Source organism: Cyprinus carpio, chromosome B3 (assembly GCF_018340385.1).
Source record: "Cyprinus carpio isolate SPL01 chromosome B3, ASM1834038v1, whole genome shotgun sequence".
NCBI lineage: Eukaryota > Metazoa > Chordata > Actinopteri > Cypriniformes > Cyprinidae > Cyprinus > Cyprinus carpio.
Genome location: NC_056599.1, coordinates 35,612,924 through 35,626,206, shown reverse-complemented (window position 1 = coordinate 35,626,206; position 13,283 = coordinate 35,612,924). Strand labels below are relative to the sequence as shown.

The following is a 13,283-nucleotide window of genomic DNA, read 5'->3' as shown; positions in this document are numbered from 1 at the left end:
TACTGGAGTATCAGACTGCAGAGTTGGTGAAAACATGCACATTGCTGTAATCAGGGGTGTGTATTCCAGGAAGCAAGGTTAACTTACCATCTGCTAAACCCTGAACTCTCGGTTGATTAACCCAAACCTTGCTTACTGGAGGTACACTGGTTCAAAAATATGCCCGGGAGTAGGTTCATGCAACCCAGAGTAAGTTCCTGGTTAACACGCAAGATATTCTCAACAGAGCAATGAATCGACGAGTCACTAGCTGTTTCTCAATACCAAGAGTGAAGTAATCTCAATACCAAGTACACAAGTTCGGACTTCGCAAGTTTGACTCGGGAGTGTGAACTCCTGAGGACGGGAGGACGCAAGTCCAGTAATCCTGCAAATGGAACAGCAGTGTACTTGATAACATCAGTCAACTTGCCTTTTTGGTTATTTACACTGTATGCATTTACAATATGACGAAATATGATATCAAACACCTCTCTTTTTGTTTTCATTTAAACATATTAAAAGCCACAAAAATGTAGTTCAAGGAACGTACATACATTACAGTGAAACAAACTATTATATCAAACAACATTGCCCCTTTTGATTTAAAATATTGAAAGGCTCACAAAAATGTGGTTCGTGCAACGAGTACATGCATTACAATAAAACGGTTTAGGTAATATGTGCACATATAGTCTGATTATTTTCACTGTATAGCCTATAATAAAATGAAATCTGACAAGCGCAGCTCTGCCTTTTTTGTTAAATGTCAGTTTTAATGAACAATATAGCCATTATAAAAGAATAAGTATAAAGTATAAGAGACTTATGTAATATAAAATAAAGACAAAGGCAAACAATCCGGTCAAATGTATGCATCAAAGTCAGCGTTGTATTACTATTAATAAATAAATAATTTATTAAACATAACTTTGTGCTCAGCCAAAACGATATGACCTGGATGAAATAATAGATTCATGAGACCAAAAATTGCCTGTTAGATTTACCCAAAACAAATTTTACCTCATGTTTAACCACTACAGAGACATCGGAGCCAGCAGCAAATGTCAGAAGGACTGACCGAGGTGAGACTGCTCTCGGCGTATACATGAGCACTGATGATCCTCTGGACTTTCCTTATACACAGCCTGGTGTAGATGTCCTGGAGGGAGGGAAGCTCACCTCCAAAAAAGTGGCAAGCAGTTTGCACGACCCTTTGCAGAGCTTTGCCGTTGCCAGCGTTGCTGTTTCCAAACCAGTCAGGATGCTCTCCACAGTACATGTGTAGAATGTTCTGAGGATGCTGGAGCTCATTCCAAACTTCCTCAGCTGTCTCAGGAAGAAGAGGCATTGATGTGCCTTCTTCATCACTGCATCAGTGTGTGTAGACCATGTGAGATCCTCACTGATGTTAACGCCGAGGAACTTAAAGCTGTTTATCCACTCCACAGGTGTCTTGTCGATGGTGATGGGTGTGTGTTCTCTGCTCTGTCTCCTGAAATCCACCACCAGCTCCTTGGTCTTGTCGATGTTGAGTGAGAGATGGTTCTCCTGACACCATTTACTCCGGATGCTCACCTCTTCTCTGTAGGCCGTCTCATCGTTGTTGGTGATCAGGCCTATCACCGTTGTGTCGTCAGCGAATTTGACGATGACGTTGGAGCTGTGTGTGGCTGCACAGTCACCACAGCCCTGAGGAGCACCAGTGTTGAGGGTCAGTGGGTATGAAGTATTGTTGCCCATTCTGACCACCTGACTTCTGCCTGTCAGGAAGTCCAGCTGCACAGAGATCTGTTTAGTCCCAGAGTCTGGAGCTTCGCAACAATTGTGGCAGACACTATGGTGTTAAATGCTGAGCTGTAGTCCACAAACAGCATTCTCATATAGGTGTTCTTATTTTCCAGGTGGTAGAGAGCAGTGTGTAGGGTGAAAGCAATAGCATCGTCTGTAGAACGGTTGCAACTATATGCAAATTGTAGCGGATCCAGTGAGGCAGGCAGCACAGAGCAGATGTAGTCTCTGACGAGCCTCTCAAAACACTTGCTGAAGATGGGTGTAAGAGCAACGGCCTCCAGTCATTCAGGCGTGTGGTTTTATTTTTCTTTGGTACGGGCGCAATGGTGTATTTTTTGAAGCATGAGGGAACCACAGACAGACAAAGAGAGAGAGAGGTTGAAAATGTCTGTGAAAACACTGGCTAGTTGGAATGCGCATGCACGGAGCACACAGCCTGGGATGCCATCAGGACCTGCAGCCTTGCAGATATTCACCCGTCGGAAGGATCGGGTTACATCCGCGATAGAGACGGAGAGTGCACTCACCTCTTCTGCAGCAGCCATGGGAGTGCTCTCTGTGTGGGTGGTGTTGTGAGCCTCGGAACGAGCATAAAAGTTATTAAGCTTATATGGTAGAGAGGCGGCAATGTTCACAGTAGCTGCTTTAAAATCTGTGATTTTGTTGATGCCCTGCCACATACTTCTTGCATCGTTGGTGTTGAATTGTTCTTCAACTTTGTTTTTATATTGTTTTTTTGCGGCTTTGATGGATTTCCTGAGATCGTAACTGGCTTGTTTGCGATCATCAGCATTTCCGGATTTAAAAGCAGATTTCCGCGCTGACAAGGCTGCTCGTTCATCGCTATTAATCCACAGTTTTTGGTTGGGGTAGATGCAGATTGTTTTTGTCGGCACTACATCTTCTACACATTTCCTGATGAAACAGGTTACAGTATCTGAGTACGCTTCTATGTCGTCATGAGACGCTGCCCTGAACATTTTCCAGTGCATGTGATCAAAACAGTCCTGTAGTATAGTGTCTGATTGTTCTGACCAGCATTGAATTGTCCTGAGGGCGGGTGCTTCCCGTTTCAGTTTCTGCCTACAAGCAGACAGGAGCAGAATGGAAGAGTGATCCGATTTGCCGAAAGGTGGGCGGGGGAGAGATTTGTAGGCGTTCCGGAAAGGAGAGTAGCAGTGGTCCAGTGCATGATCACCACGCGAGTTGACATTTCCTTGAGTGCCTGGTCTGTGTTGGCTTCAGGGGGAATGTAAACAGCTGTGATTATGACCGCTGTAAATTCCCTCTGTAGCCAGAATTGTCGACACAGAAGCATATGAAATTCCAGATCAGGGGAGCAGAAGGATTTAATGGAGTGTAGGTTCCTCTCATCACACCACAAGTTGTTGATAAAGAAACAAACGCCCCCACCTCCGCTTTTCCCTGTGAGCTCTTTCGTTCTCTCCAAGCAGTGCACGGAGAACCTCATAAGCTCAATGGCTGAGTCTGGAACCACTGCAGACATCCAGGTTTCTGTGAGGCAAATAATGCAGTAGTCCCTTGTTTCTCGTTGGTATGAGATGAGATATGTGGAGATAGGAGAAACCTACAGAAGGACAAACATCACTGTAACACTCCAACAGTCCGGTCTTTATGGCGGTGTGGCCAAACTCAATCCTCTCTTCAGTTAAGACACATGAAAACACACTTATAATTTACAAAAAAGCAACTGAAGGACCCTCAGACTCTGAGAAACAAGATTATCTAGTCTGATGAGCCTCAATTCTAAGCATCATGTTTGAAGGAATCCAGCTCTGCTCATCACCTGCACAGTACCATCCCAAAAGTAAAGTGTGCTGGTAGCAGCCTTATGCTGTGGGGCTGTTTTTCAGCGACAGGGACTGAGGGACTCGTCATAGTAGAAGGAACGCTCAGTGCAGCAAAATATAGAGATAGCCTTAATTAAAACCCAGTCCAGAGCATTCAGAATCTTAGACTGGGCAGAAGGTTTACCTTCCAACAGGACAATGACCCTAAACACACAGCAAGAGTAGCTTATAGACAACTCTGTGAATGTCCTTGAGTGGCCCAGCCACAGCCTGAGCTTGAACCCAAACAAATATTTCTGGAGAAACCTGAAAATGTGCATCTGCCCCCATCCAACCTGACAGAGCTTGAGAGGTGAAGAGATGAGAAGAATGGCAGATAATTGCCAAATGCTGAGCATAGCTTGTTGCATCAAACAAAAAAAGACTTGAGACTGTAAAGGTGCTTCAGCTAAATATTTAGTTAAGGGTATGAATACTTATGCAATGTACTTATTTCAGTTTTTTATTTTTAATAAATTTACGAAGTTGTGACAATTCTGTTTTTGCTTTGTCAGTATGGTGTATGGAGTGTAGATTGATGTGGAAAAAACAAAAGTAATTTAAAGATGTTTATCATAAGGCAGCAACATATTAAAATGTGAAAAAAACTGAAGGGGTATAAATACACTTTCGCAAGGCACTGTGTATATATATATATATATAAATAACATAACTATATTGTATTAATTTGTAATATGACTCTGAAGTAAGCTAACCCTGATACATAACCTACTCTGGAGCAGGTTATGTTTAGAGAGTAAGTTGCTATGGCTACTTACTCTGAAAGTTACCTCCATTTTTTGAACTGAAAGCGGAGTTTATCTTCTTACTTACCTTAAATATTCCCAGGAATGTCACATAATCTGCTTTCTGGAGTACCCCCCATTTGTGTTTTTAACTGCTGCTTTTACACCACTGTCAGTTTTTGTTGTGTTTATTATGTTAACATGTGTAACACATTGAGCAATTACTTTTACGCAATTAATTATTATTTTATTACAACATTGAAGGTATAATCTCTTTCTCACACACACTATTATTAAAATATAAATCAATATGAATCACGAACCTCAGTATGTTGAGTTGATTTGGACTGTTCAGTCCAGCAGAGAGCAGTTTCACTCCTGAATCCTGCAGATGATTGTTACTCAGGTCCAGCTCTCTCAGGTGTGAAAGGTTTGAACTCAGAGCTGATGTCAGAGCAGCACAACCTTCCTCTTTCACCAAACAGCCAGACAATCTACAACAACAATAATAATGTTAGTGTGCTTAATTTTAGAGATGCTTTAGAGCTTATTTCTGGCATTTGGGAACCGCAGTAGGAATGTGGTATGTGTGTGTGTGTGTGTGTGTGTGTTCGTGTGCGCACATCTGCTTAATCTTATTTTGGGGACAAATATATATCCAAAAGTGAGTTAAAACTGAAATAAGAGCAAGATAAAAAAAGATGAAAAAAAAACACAAACACATATATATACAAACCCGATTCCTAATAGGTTGGGACACTGTACAAATTGTGAGTAAAAAAGGAATGGAATAATTTACAAATCTCATGAACTTATATTTTATTCACAATAGAATATAGATAACATATCAAATGTTGCAAAAGTGAGACATTTTGAAATGTCATGACAAAATATTGGCTCATTTTGGATTTCATGAGAGCTACACATTCCAAAAAAGTTGGGACAGGTAGCAATAAGAGGCCGGAAAAGTTAAACGTACATATAAGGAACAGCTGGAGGACCAATTTGCAACTTATTAGGTCAATTGGCAACATGATTGGGTATAAAAAGAGCCTCTCAGAGTGGCAGTGTCTCTCAGAAGTCAAGATGGGCAGAGGATCACCAATTCCCCCAATGCTGCGGCGAAAAATAGTGGAGCAATATCAGAAAGTTTCTCAGAGAAAAATTGCAAAGAGTTTGAAGTTATCATCATCTACAGTGCATAACATCATCCAAAGATTCAGAGAATCTGGAACAATCTCTGTGCATAAGGGTCAAGGCCGGAAAACCATACTGGATGCCTGTGATCTTCGGGCCCTTTGACGGCACTGCATCACATACAGGAATGCTACTGTAATGGAAATCACAACATGGGCTCAGGAATACTTCCAGAAAACATTGTCGGTGAACACAATACACCGTGCCATTTGCCGTTGCTGGCTAAAACTCTATAGGTCAAAAAAGAAGGCATATCTAAACATGATCCAGAAGCGCAGGCATTTTCTCTGGGCCAAGGCTCATTTAAAATGGACTGTGGCAGAGTGGAAAACTGTTCTGTGGTCAGACAAATCAAAATTTGAAGTTCTTTTTGGAAAACTGGGACTCCATGTCATCCGGACTAAAGAGGACAAGGACAACCCAAGTTGTTCTTAGCACTCAGTTCAGAAGCCTGCATCTCTGATTGTATGGGGTTGCATGAGTGCGTGTGGCATGGGCAGCTTACACATCTGGAAAGGCACCATCAATGCTGAAAGGTATATCCAAGTTCTAGAACAATATATGCTCCCATCCAGACGTCGTCTCTTTCAGGGAAGACCTTGCATTTTCCAACATGACAATGCCAGACCACATACTGCATCAATTACAACATCATGGCTGCGTAGAGAAGGATCCGGGTACTGAAATGGCCAGCCTGCAGTCCAGATCTTTCACCCATAGAAAACATTTGGCGCATCATAAAGAGGAAAATGAGACAAAGAAGACCTAAGACAGTTGAGCAACTATAAGCCTGTATTAGACAAGAATGGGACGACATTCCTATTCCTAAACTTGAGCAACTTGTCTCCTCAGTCCCCAGACATTTGCAGACTGTTATAAAAAGAAGAGGGGATGCCACACAATGGTAAACATGGCCTTGTCCCAACTTTTTTGAGATGTGTTGATGCCATGAAATTTAAAATCAAGTTATTTTTCCCTTAAAATGATACATTTTTCTCAGTTTAAACATTTGATATGTCATCTATGTTGTATTCTGAATAAAATATTGAAATTTGAAACGTCCACATCATTGCAGTCTATTTTTATTCACAATTTGTACAGTGTCCCAACTTTTTTGGAATTGGGTTTGTATACACACACACACACACACACACACACACACACACACACACACACACACACACACACACACACGTTTACTCAAATTAATTCGACAATTAATTAACTGGCTTGAGATTTCTGTTCTGATTCTGATGATTTCATATGTTGGTAGCATGCTTCTAAAATGACATAGCCCTTTGCTTAGTTTAAACCTTCCTCTTTCACCAAACAGGCAGACAATCTACAACAACAATAATAATAATGTGCATGTGTTTAATTAGTTTTATTTTTATTGACTGACAGCATATTTTATGTATATTTATATATATATATATATATATATATATATATATATATATATATATATATATATATATATATATATATTGTGGGATGCTGAAGTCTATGTTATGATATGATAGAATTTACTGAGGAACTGCTCTGAGCAATTTACTGAATGACATTTACTCAAATTAATAATTAATTAACTAGCTTGAGATTCCTGTTAACAGTGTGATTTTCTAAAGAGTTTGATGATTTCATATGTTGCTAGCATGATTTAATACATTGATAGCATGCTTCTAGAATGATATAGCCCTTAACTATGCTTTAATGTGTTTCTAGCATAACACATCGTTAGCGTGTTTTTGCATGACTGAGAATATTACTAACACGTTTTTACATGTTGCTAGCATCCGTTAACACAATGCTAACATGCTTCTAGCAACTGCTAGCTTGTTGCTAGATAGCCAACAGTGGTTAACGTAGGTTTGGTCAGTAATATTTTAAAGACAGGGTTTAGAGAACAATCATTAAGTTATGTATATATAACAGTGCAGAATATAAACAATTTCACTTTCTGCCTAAAACTTTTGGATCCAACTGTAGAGAGCAGGTAGATTTGTAGCAGGCTAATGAAGGGAAAAACAGAACAGTTTTCCAAAATATTTTCCTCATAAACTTGCTTGACAGGGCGTCTGTAATTGTTAAAATCACAAAATTAATCAGTGTGAAACACAAACCTCAGTATGTTGAGTTGACAGTTCGGACTCTTCAGTCCAGCAGCGAGCAGTTTCCCTCCTGAATCCTGCAGATGATTGTTACTCAGGTCCAGCTCTCTCAGGTGTGAAAGGTTTGAACTCAGAGCTGATGTCAGAGCAGCACAACCTTCCTCTTTTACCAAACAGCCAGACAATCTACAACAGCAATGATAATGTTAGTGTGCTTAATTTCAGAGATGCTTTAGATCTTATTTCTGGCATTTGGGAACAGCAGTAGGAATGTTGTGTGCGTGTGTGCGCCTACTTAACCTTATTTTGGGGACAAATATGTACCCAGATGTGAGTTAAAATTGAAATAAAAGCAAGATAAAAAAAGATTAGAAAGAAAAAAAAAATAGAAAGAAATACCCAAGGAAAGAATAAATAAATTATTTTTTTGTATTTGTTTGTGGTGATTTGTAGAGTTACATTTATGGACATTGACAGAAGTGAAATGTAGAGTATATATACATATATATTATATATATATATATAGATATATATATATATATATATACACATATATATATATATACATACATATATATACATTAATATATATATATATATATATATTATATATATATTGGTGGGATGCTGAAGTCTGTTAAGATATGAGGCATTTACTCAGGAACAGCTCTCAACGGTTCACTGAAAGACATGTACTCAAATTAATATGTTAATAAATTAATTAATTTTCTGTAAAACATTTTCATTTGGGAATGAAGATAATACATGTTCTAATCTACAACATAAACTACTTAAAAATTGGAAACTGAGGAAAAAACTCTGCTTGTATTTCTGGGAACCTTGTGTCACTATTTTGGGTGACCCAAATAAAACAAATTAACATATTTTTGGAATATTTCTGTGTGCATTTAGAACTATCCGAACGTGAGTAGCATTAATAAAATGAAACTAGATGACAAACTTTGATGTGACAAGGCCTTGTTTGAAAGTTTTAAAGGTGTCAGTAACTGCCTCTGTTTTTTATTTTGTACTGTTCTCTGAGGTCCACTTATAATGATCAAGATTTTTACATTAAAAAAAATCATAATTTAAAAGTAATAGGCTATTTTCTGTTCTGTTTTTGACCCCCCTCATCAGAAAGCTCTGTTTGAATAGGTGTGGAGGATTGTAGACTCGGAAATAAATACCCACTACTATGGTTTGCTAATAGCTGTGTATGTTTGACAGTCTGCGTCCTTCACAGATGCATGCTGCTGTGATTTAGGTTAAAAATGCAGAACAGTTTTCCAAAATATTTTCCTCATAAACTTGCTTGACAGGGGCGTCTGTAATTGTTAAAATCACAAAATTAATCAGTGTGAAACACAAACCTCAGTATGTTGAGTTGACAGTTTGGACTCTTCAGTCCAGCAGCGAGCAGTTTCCCTCCTGAATCCTGCAGATGATTGTTACTCAGGTCCAGCTCTCTCAGGTGTGTTAGGTTTGAACTCAGAGCTGATGTCAGAGTAGCACAACCTTCCTCTTTCACCAAACAGCCAGACAATCTACAACAGCAATAATAATGTTAGTGTGCTTAATTTCAGAGATGCTTTAGATCTTATTTCTGGCATTTGGGAACAGCAGTAGCAATGTTGTGTGCGTGTGTGCATCTACTTAACCTTATTTTGGGGACAAATATGTACCCAGATGTGAGTTAAAATTGAAATAAAAGCAAGATAAAAAAAAAGATTAAAAAGAAAAAAAAAATAGAAAGAAATACCCAGGGAAAAAATAAATAAAGCAAGATATGGAAATTTATATGAGTGATATGTAGAGTATTGTATTTGTTTGTGGTGATTTGTAGAGTTTATATGTATATTTTTTGTTTGTATGTTTTGGTTTGTTTTTTGATATGAAGGAATTTACTCAGAAACTGCTCTGAGCGATTCACTGAATTTACTCAGGAACAGCTCTCAACGGTTCACTGAAAGACATGTTCTCAAATTAATATGTTAATAAATTAATTAGCTTGAGACTTTTAACAAGGTAATTTTCTGTAAAACATTTTCATTTGGGAATGAAGATAATGCATGTTCTAATCTACAACATAAACTACTTAAAAATTGGAAATTGAGGAAAAAACGCTTGTATTTCTGGGAACCTTGTGTCACTATTTTGGGTGACCCAAATAAAACAAATTGATATATTTTTGGAATATTTCTGTGTTCATTTATAACTATCCGAACGTGAGTAGCATTAATAAAATGAAACTAGATGACAAACTTTGATGTGACAAGGCCTTGTTTGAAAGTTTTAAAAGGTGTCATCAGCTTGCCTCTGTTTTTATTTTGTACTGTTCTCATGAGGTCCACTTATAATGATCAAGATTTTTTTACATAAAAAAAACATCATAATTTAAAAGTAATATGCTATTTTCTGTTCTGTTTTTGACCCCCCTCATCAGAAAGCTCTGTTTGAATAGGTGTGGAGGACTGTAGACTCAGAAATAAATACCCACTACTATGATTTGCTAATAGCTGTGTATGTTTGACAGTCTGCGTCCTTCACAGATGCATGCTGCTGTGATTTAGGTTAAAAATGCAGAACAGTTTTCCAAAATATTTTCCTCATAAACTTGCTTGAAAGGGCGTCTGTAATTGTTAAAATCACACAAATTATCAGTGTGAAACACAAACCTCAGTATGTTGAGTTGACAGTTCGGACTCCTTCAGTCCAGCAGCAAGCAGTTTCCCTCCTGAATCCTGCAGATGATTGTTACTCAGGTCCAGCTCTCTCTCAGGTGTGAAAGGTTTGAGCTCAGAGCTGATGTCAGAGCAGCACAACCTTCCTCTTTCACCACACCAGCCAGACAATCTACAACAGCAATAATAATGTTAGTGTGCTTAATTTTAGAGATGCTTTAGATCTTATTTCTGGCATTTGGGAACAGCAGTAGGAATGTTATGTGCGTGTGTGCACCTACTTAACCTTATTTTTGGGGACAAATATGCACCCAGACGTGAGTTAAAATTGAAATAAAAGCAAGATAAAAAAAGATTAAAAAAAAAAAAAATAGAAAGAAATACCCAAGGGTTATATTTTTAAATACATTTATGGAAATTGACAGAAGTGAAATGTAGAGTAATTTATGGAAAAAAAATAGGCCTATACAGGTGCTGGTCATATAATTAGAATATCATCAAAAAGTTGATTTATTTCACTAATTCCATTCAAAAAGTGAAACTTGTATATTATATTCATTAATTACACACAGACTGATATATTTCAAATGTTTATTTCTTTTAATTTTGATGATTATAACTGACAACTAAGGAAAATCCCAAATTCAGTATCTCCAAAAATTAGAATATAACTTAAGACCAATACAAAGAAAGGATTTTTAGAAATCTTGGCCAACTGAAAAGTATGAACATGAAAAGTATGAGCATGTAAACCACTCAATACTTAGTTGGGGCTCCTTTTGCCTGAATTACTGCAGCAATGCGGCGTGGCATGGAGTCGATGTCAGTCTGTGGCACTGCTCAGGTTTTATGAGAGCCCAGGGTGTGACTCTGATAGTGGCCTATCAGCTCTTCTGCATTCCTTGGGTCTTGCATATCAGCATATCGTGCATCTTCCCTCTTCACAATACCGTGTCCATAGATAATTTCTATGGGGTTCAGGTCAGGCGAGTTTGCTGGCCAATTAGCAATCGGGATAACCATGGTCCTTAAACCAGGTACTGGTATCTTGTGGCACTTGTGTGCAGGTGCCACTGTCCTTTTTTTGGAAAAATGAAATCTGCATCTCCATAAAGCTTGGTCAGCAGCAGGAAGCAATGAAGTGCTCTAAAACTTGCCTTGGTATATGGCTGCGTTGACCTAATGGACCTCAGAAAACACAGTGGACCAACACCAGCAGATGACATGGCCACCCCAAACCATCAATGACTGTGGAAACTTTACACACTGGACTGCAATGCAACGTGGATAGTGTCCTCTCATCTCTTCCCCAGACTCTGGGAACCCTGATTTCCAAAGGAAAATGCAAATTTTACTTTCATGAGAAGCACAATAACTTTGGGACCACTCAGCAGCAGTCCCAGTCGAGACGCTTCTGATGCTGTCTGTTGTTCAAGAGTGGGCTTGACACACGAATGCGACAGCTGAAAAACCCATGTCTTGCATACGGCTGTGCGTAGTGGTTCTTGAAGCAATCTGACTCCAGCTGCAGTCGCACTCTTTGTGAATCTCCCCCCACATTTTTGAATTGGGTTTTGTTTTCACAATCCTCTCCAGAGGTGCGGTTAGTCCCTATTGCTTGTACAACGTCTTTTTGCTACTACAACTCTTTTCTTCCCTTTGGCCTCTTTTATTAATGTGTTTTGGACACAGAGCTCTGTGAACCGCCAGCCTCTTTTGCAATGACCTTTTGTGTCTTGCCTTCCTTGTGCAAGGTGTCAGTGGGTTGTCTTTTGGACAACTGTCAAGGTCAGCAGTCTTCCCCCATGATTGTGTAGACTACAGAACTAGACTGAGAGACCATTTAAAGGCCTTATGCAGGTGTTTTGAGTTAATTAGCTTGATTAGAGTGGTGGCACCAGGTGTCTTCCCAAATTGAACCTTTTCGCAATATTCTAATTTTCGTGAGATACTGAATTTGGGTTTCCTTAGTTGTCAGTTATAATCATCAAAATTAAAAGCAAATAAACATTGAAATATATCAGTCTGTGTGTAATTAATGAACTAATAATATACAAGTTTCAACTTTTTGAATGGAATTAGTGAAATAAATCAACTTTTTGATGGATATTCTAATTATATGACCAGCACCTGTACTGTATGTAATATAGATATATGATATACGATATATATATATATATATGATAATATATATGAGGTGGGATGCTGAGAGTCTGTTACGATATGAGGCACGTTTACCAAGGAACAGCTCTCAAACGGTTCACTGCAAAGACATGTTATCACAAATTAATATGTTACATAAATTAATTAGCTTGAGACTTTTTAACAAGGTAATTTTCTGTAATACAAGCATTTTCATTTGGGAAGTGATGAAGATAATGCATGCTTCTAATCTACACATAAAACTACTTAAAAATTGGAAATTGAGGAAAAAAAGCTTGTATTTCTGGGGAACCTTGTATGTCACGATGTTGGGTGAACCCAAATCAAACAATTGAATATTATTTTAAATATTTCTGTGTGTTTATAACTATCGAACGTGAGTAGCAATTAATAAAATGAAACTAGATGACCAACTTTGATGTGCAAGGCCTTGTTTGAAAGTTTTAAGGTGTCATCAGCTGCCTCTATTTTTTATTTTGTACTGTTCTCTGAGGAGTCCACTTATGATAATGTTATCAAGATTTTTACATTTAAAAAAAATCATAATTTAAAAATAATAGGCTATTTTCTCTTTCTGTTTTTGACCCCCTCGTCAAGAAAGCTCTGTTTGAATAGGTGTGGAGGATTGCGGGCTAGGAAATAAGCCTTACCTTCCTACTATGATTTGCTAATAGCTGTGTGTGTATGTTTGACAGTCTCGTCGCTACGGTACGCGCTGTGATTTCGGTTAAAAATGCAAGAATAGTTTTCCATCAATTTTCC

At 38.3% G+C, this 13,283-nt stretch overlaps 2 protein-coding genes across 2 annotated transcripts in view; one reads left to right on the top strand and one right to left on the bottom strand.

The window, feature by feature from the left end:
- LOC109103121 (stonustoxin subunit alpha-like) overlaps positions 1-9,217 on the bottom strand; it is a 45,328-nt gene extending 36,111 nt beyond the window's left edge. Inside the window, exons 1-3 of the mRNA XM_042721321.1 lie at positions 9,048-9,217; positions 7,690-7,863; positions 4,693-4,863 (exon numbers count right to left, since the gene is read on the bottom strand). The gene's annotated coding sequence lies outside the window, so the exon portion shown is untranslated. The remainder of the gene's footprint in view (positions 1-4,692; positions 4,864-7,689; positions 7,864-9,047) is intronic.
- LOC109083723 (NLR family CARD domain-containing protein 3-like) overlaps positions 1-13,283 on the top strand; it is a 356,997-nt gene that overhangs the window by 184,858 nt on the left and 158,856 nt on the right. The window lies entirely within an intron of this gene.